This window comes from Hydra vulgaris, chromosome 03 (assembly GCF_038396675.1).
Source record: "Hydra vulgaris chromosome 03, alternate assembly HydraT2T_AEP".
Lineage (NCBI taxonomy): Eukaryota > Metazoa > Cnidaria > Hydrozoa > Anthoathecata > Hydridae > Hydra > Hydra vulgaris.
This window is the reverse complement of record NC_088922.1, coordinates 39,210,938-39,217,988: the sequence shown is the minus strand read 5'-3', so window position 1 is coordinate 39,217,988 and position 7,051 is coordinate 39,210,938. Positions and strand designations below refer to the sequence as shown.

General features: G+C 24.9%; 1 long non-coding RNA gene across 2 annotated transcripts; it reads left to right on the top strand.

Moving 5' to 3' along the window:
- The first annotated feature begins 2,427 nt into the window (after positions 1 to 2,427).
- Positions 2,428 to 4,913, top strand: LOC136077732 (uncharacterized). 2 transcript variants are annotated; one of them, XR_010637228.1, is made up of 5 exons: positions 2,428 to 2,912; positions 3,083 to 3,357; positions 3,836 to 3,955; positions 4,241 to 4,440; positions 4,540 to 4,913. It is a non-coding gene; the product is annotated as an uncharacterized LOC136077732 (long non-coding RNA). The 2 variants fall into 2 exon arrangements; XR_010637227.1 differs by lacking the exon at positions 3,836 to 3,955 and having other exon boundaries at positions 2,477 to 2,912.
- Positions 4,914 to 7,051: the final 2,138 nt, after the last annotated feature.

Below are 7,051 nucleotides of genomic sequence, written 5' to 3'. Positions count from 1 at the left end.
TCACTGTCCTAAGCTTTTTGTTTTGAGTAAGTAAGGCTTTATTATAAAGTTTCCTTTTTTCACAGGAATTACATTCTCTGTTAATCCTTGTCTTTAATAGAGACACAGAAGGAGGTGTCTTTGGCTGAACAGGGAGAAGTGATGCCCTGGCTAGCGGAAACTTGAAGTCTTCACTTAAAAAAACAACTATCCTATCCCAACTATAATGTATGTGTCTTTTAAAAAACTGGATTTTTTCGTTAACTCTCAGAATTGATAGTGTTAATGATGAAACTTTACATTCACTTTTACTAAATTGCTGAATTAAATATTTAGCTGTTTCTGAAGCATTTCTGTTCTGTTGTAAAAAAATATTGTACACAAAACCATTTGAAAGTAGTTTATACTTGTGGGAACCAAGAAGATCTTCAAAGTCTTTTGCCTTTTTAATTATTTTCTCCATGTCACAAAAACAAGTTATTGTAAAAAACTGAAATAAAAAAAATGGGATTTATATATTTAATAATTAACAAGGCAACGTAATAAAAACAAAGAAAAACTACTAAGTATTAATTTTTAAATAAATCTTATTTATCGTAGATTAGCAACTAATCTACGATAAATAAGACATAGCTATTTTAATTATATTATTATTGATTTATTAATTATTATGCCATTAAGCTAAGCACAATTTACTACACTTTATTATCATTATAACTAAGTAAAAAAAATGTCAAATACTATGAAATTAGAATTCAACCATATTTTAAAAAAATAACAATAGTAGTTTAAGAAACTTGTGTTTAAAACATTTATTCTTAATTGGATTGTGCAACACCACAAATGCCCATTATCGGTATTAATAACCGGTTATTTGTGGGTAAGTTCGTTTATTTTTATAATTGGGTAATTTATTTACATAAAAAATACACAAAAGTAAATTAGGTACATACATCCTTATGCAAATTTAATAAAAAAAATGACTATCTAGCACAAAAAGCAAAAAATTTCGAAAATAAAAACTTACCTTGTTTTGAAAATCAAATTTTTCACTAACAACACACTGGATGAAGGATTTCCAAGTTATTTATAAAAAGATTAAGTATTCAATGTTGAAATACAAACAAGTCTATTTTAAAATCTAGAGAATTTAAAGAGCAGTCTGGTTTTAAAAAAACACACTATCCAGAGATGACTAAAAATCGGGTTTATCTAAGTATATGAAAAACCAAGTGCAATTTCCGACTAAAGTTACGGCCGATATTAAAGTACCTAATATATATATATATATATATATATATATATATATATATATATATATATATATATATATATATTTATATATATATATATATATATATATATATATATATATATATATATATATATATATATATATATATATATATATATATATATATATATATTTATATATATATGAAGACCTCAGTGGAAAAACCGGCGTTGTCACATTTGAAAAGTATTGAGAAAGTATTTGTTGATCATTAATAAATGTCTTTATTTAAAGCAAAGAAAAAAAAATTTTGTATAAAAAATTACAAAATGTTTTGTTTTTGAATAAATTTTAAATAAAATAATTATAATATAAATTTTTTTTTAATTGCTTAGTTTCATTTGCTTTAAATAAAGACTTTTATTAATGATCAATAAATACTTTCTCAATACTTTATATATATATATCAATACTTTATATATATATATCAATACTTTATATATATATATATATATATATATATATATATATATATATATATATATATATATATATATATATATATATATATATACTTTTTAATTTTAATTAATAATTTAATTTATATATTATATATATATATATATATATATATATATATATATATATATAACTTAAATTATTAATTAAAATTAAAAAGTATATATATATATATATATATATATATATATATATATATATATATATATATATATATATATATATATATATATATATATACCTTTAATTGTATTTATTTAATTGTATTTTATTGCAACATAATAATGTTTAATGTCTTCCTTTATATAGATTAGTGTCAAAATTGTAAATGAGTGTGATGTATTAAAGTACTAATAGTACTTCAATTATTTGAACTGATGGAATTACTTTAACTATTTGAACTGATGGAATTTTTTTAATTTACTTTATAACAAAAAATTTGTATTGTTTTTTTACTTCCTTATTTTTGACTGTATAAAATGAGGATTTTTAAATAACTCATATGTTGAGAAAACTTTTCCTTAAAAGTTTTATTTGTCTTTTCTGTTTTTATATATTGTTATATATATATTATATAAAATATTATAAATCTTTTTTTTTTGAGATTTATTATTTTTAATATTTTGTTTGCTTTTTGTAATAATCAATTTTACAAATAGTAATAAATTTATCAATAATTTAATTGTTGTTTTTATTGATATTCATCCTCTTGTTATCATTGTTATTATTACTATTATTTTTATTATTATTATTAACATTTTGGGTTCTATTATAACTGATTCCAATTATAATAGAATCAAATTTCAGTTTTAAAGTGTCTATTTCAAACTAGGAAAATTAAATTATATTCAGGGATATAAATTCTGGGGAACCCTAGAATATACATCCCTGAATATAATTGTTTATGATTGTTAAGTATTTACATATAATTGATAGGTCATTTTTTAGTATAATATTTTTTTAATTCAATTTATTTTTTATTAGTTCTTATATTTTTATTAAAATTTAAATTTGCTATTTCTTACAGGTTTTCTTATTTATCAAATTTTTGAATATTTCAATGTGGTCTATGTGTGGAAAGAACACTCTCGAGTAATTGAAGATGTTATTCCTCATAGTTTGATTAAAGCAGATGTATTGCGTTGGCCACCAAAAGGATTTTCATGGAAAAAAGCAATGAGTAAAAATATTCTTTCAAATGATAATTGGCTACCTTTTTCAATTTTAAAAATAAAGTTGACACATGGTCAATTACTTAAATTTACTATTTTAATATTTACTAAATAATTCAAACATAACATATGTATGTATATAATTGTATTAGTTTAATAGTTTAAAAATATTTTGTAGCTGATAAAACTGAGTGTGAGTATACATCTCAGGATAAAGGAATAAAAGAGAAAGAAAAGAATGGCGATGAGATTAAGTGTTAAGAACTTGGAATTGATTTACTGGTGTTTCATGATGATACAAATTCAAAGCCCTTTGGAAATAATAATACTTCACACTGAAAGTGAAAAACACATATAATAAGTGATTGCAAGGATTGTAACGATTCAACACCATTCAATTGGAACCACCAGTTATCAAAAAGGTTTTGAAACAAAAAAGTTCTATCATAAATGGTAATTATTTCATTACTTTAAATAAAAGTTTTGTAAAATTCCCATGTGGCGTTATTCGTTATATAGTAGTGGTATCACAGGGTTGTCAAAATGTTAAAAATCAGGGAAAAGTTAGGTAATTTGTTTTAGGTCAGTGAAAATTTATGGAGTTTAAATTATTTTCAGAACAAACCAAAGAAAACTTTCAACTTATTAAATTTTTTTTCACAGTTTGTTTTTATCGATTATTTTTATTTTGTTTGTCAGCAAATATAAATTCAGTTGTGATTCTGGAAAAAATCAAAGAATTTAATTTTTAATGTAGGTGGCCACCATGTATAAATGATTAAATAACGCAGCAGTATTATACAAAGGTAAAAAAGTGGTGAAGCCAACAATTACTACACTCTGGTATTGCACAATAACAATTCTGAAAACTGAACTTATGTTCATAATTTTCTGCAATGATTTTAAAACTGTTTAAATTTTTCCATTTTAGCAAAATTGTTTACTTCAGATGTATTAATTCAAATTTCAAATTCAAGTTTAACATATCGTATATCAAATGCTTTGCGTTATACAATTATTTAAATTTTTAACTATCAATTAAGTTAGAAAGGTGATTTATTTTATTTTACTATAAATTTATTTATTGTGAGTTTAAATTTATTTATTCTGAGTTTAAATTTATTTATTGTCTGTTATAATTTATTTATTGTATAGTTGATAAAGTTAAAAAGTAGAGAGCTCAATTTATTTACTATTAGATGTTTAGATTTTTTTAAATCCAAATTTTAATACTAAATAATTTGAGAATATTGTATAAATTGTGTCAAAATTTTTTGAACTATATATTATAGTTTTTAATAAACAGAAAAAGTATATTAAATTATTTTTTTTTTAGGTTTTCAACAACAAGTTCTGGCATTTCAAAAAAAAGTTGTTAAATGGATGAGCGATATATCCAATTATTTATCTTTACCAACAACTTTAATTTCTTAACAATCTCCATTATCTTTATTAGACATAGAGTTTATAAAATCAAAAGAAGAGTTTTTCCTGTTTGAAGAAAATATGAAATTGGATTCATTCCTAGATGAAAAAGTAAGATTGATATATCAATATTATTTAATGTCGGTACACACATGTGTGTGTGTTCGGACACTTAGCTACTTCTAGTTTAATGTGACTTTTACTTTTTAGATTGTACAATAAAAGCCTACAGGAGGGCTTGATTACAAAGATATGATCAAGAATATAATCAAACGATTTTTTACTGATTTTGTCATGAAATGGGTGAAATGAACAAGCCAAAATGAGTTAACCTTTGGCGAACCAAGACCTACAAAACAATATACAAAGTAGTGACGCTCAAGTACCTTAAGATGACGGAAAAAGAATTTTATCAAGTTGTTCAGAGCTTCCTTAGAAATGCCCCTGCACGAGCAAAAAAGATGACAGTCGTAAAAAAATAATATTGATATTGTATTTTTTATTGTAGATATGTAGTTCCTTTTATATTTTATTTATTAATTATCTTAAACGTAAAAAAATATAAAATATGATTTTAAATATAATTTAAGTCTGTTTTATTAGTCGATTCGGTATGTATTACTATAAATGCTGAGAGAACGTCTAATAGATGTCTCGGCAAGACGTCTTAAAGGTGTTAACAAATAGACGTCTAAAGACGTTCTTTAGACGCTCAAGCAAGTTTTCAATTAGACGTCTATGAGACATCTAATACTAGACTGTTTACAGACATCTGTCGCAATACGTCTTAAAAACGTCTATACAAGACGTCTCAAAGGTGTTAACAAATAGACGTCTTAAGACGTACTTCAGACGCTTACTTAAGTTACCGTAAGACGTCTTATAGACGTCTTTGCGCCGGCTGGGAAGCGAAAACCAACTTCTTTTATCCCAGGTGTCGATACACGTAAGAAAGCTGAAAAATATGAAGTAGACAACATATTTAAGGAGGGTGACAATGTTTGGGTAAAACCAGCTCAAGAAACAAAATGTGATTAATCGTGGGCACCAAGTATAGTGCGGAAGCAAAATATCTTGTCGTTTGACGTCGAAACCGCAAATAGGGTATTCCCACGTTATATCTCACACTTGCGTCGCCGTATTCCAGACTCTCAGAATATAAATGACTCATTTAACGATGGTCTTGATATACCAAAAAATGAAGTTGAAAACGGTAAAGGAAGATATAGCGAAAATGACGTTCAAGTTCGAAATGATTCTCAAGAATGCAACGAACAAAAGATAACGCGCTCCGGACAAATAATACGAGCATCACAACGATTAAACATGTTAAAGTTAGTGAATTAAAACTATTACCTGGTAAAATTATACGTGGTAAAAGTCTCGTAGATAAACGTGATGAAAGTCATGCATTCATTTATGATTATTATTTTAATGACTATTGTAGTTTTATAATTATCATGGAAATTATAACTTTTATAATTTCCATGATAATTATAAAAGTTATAATTTCTATACAAACCGTGCCTAGACTACTTCATACACCTCAATCGGAGAGTGGGGCAACGAGCGAATTTAAGGAGCTTTTTAATAATACCAAATAGAAAATTTTTTAAGATTTTAGTGCTCTAATGACAGCTTATTTTCAAAAAAAGGGGCTGGGACAGTACTGTTCTTATACACCATTTTGAATGTTGTATATAAATTGTCAATATCTAATCTGTGTGTGTGTAAAAAAAAGACAACAACAATTAAAATAACTGGGGTAATATTTATGTATCGCTCATAACTCAAAAATTATTTTATACCAAATATGTTTTTATTATGTCCATATATGTATATGGCTATGAAAATAGCTGTTTTTAATTTCTTTCTTGAGAAGACTTCTTTTGTTCCATATATTTTATGACTATGTAAACCAGGTCAATGGAAATATATTTTAATTGACAAACTGACACTTCTTTCTAAGCAGAATAAAATATTAGATATTCAAATAAAATATGCACCGATTCGCTTTCATTGCTACAATGTTGGTTGCACAAACTACTGCTCTTCCAGTATTTAGAATATCCAATATTAAACTTTTGTCTCTGTTTGAAATTGATTTAGCAACCTTGATTATAGACAGAAAATTGCAACGTTGGATGTACCAGACATAACTTTTATGTGTCTTTTGATGAAAGTATTTCTAACTTTTATAGCTGTATTTGATGCTTGGTTACTGCTTACATAAGCTTTTGGAGTAAGTAAAAATAAAACCTGTTTAAAAAAATGATCCATGAAAAATAATACCTATTTAATTTATAATTATAATAAATTTTAAAGTTAAAATTAAAATACATTATTACTCAAGATCCTCCAATTTTTAACTCAACTACTTGTCCACTATTTTTAGCTATCTTTTGCTCAAGAGCATAGAGTGCAGTATTCTTGGAATATTATTATACACTGTGGGAATGAAAATTGCAGAACCTCTTATTAAATAAGTATGATGTTGTTGATGTTGACAATGATATTGAAGCCAATAAAGATGATGACGGTGAAGCCAAATTAGAAGCAAATGAAGATCTTGTTGGTGATAACAATGGGGCTGTTTGTAATATTGATTTATCAATACAGATACTCATTAAGGATTAGTATGTAAGCCATATCCTATCATTACATTGAACTTTTTTTTACATTAACACTCAACAGTGAACATATTTAAAAAAGAGTTTGTTTT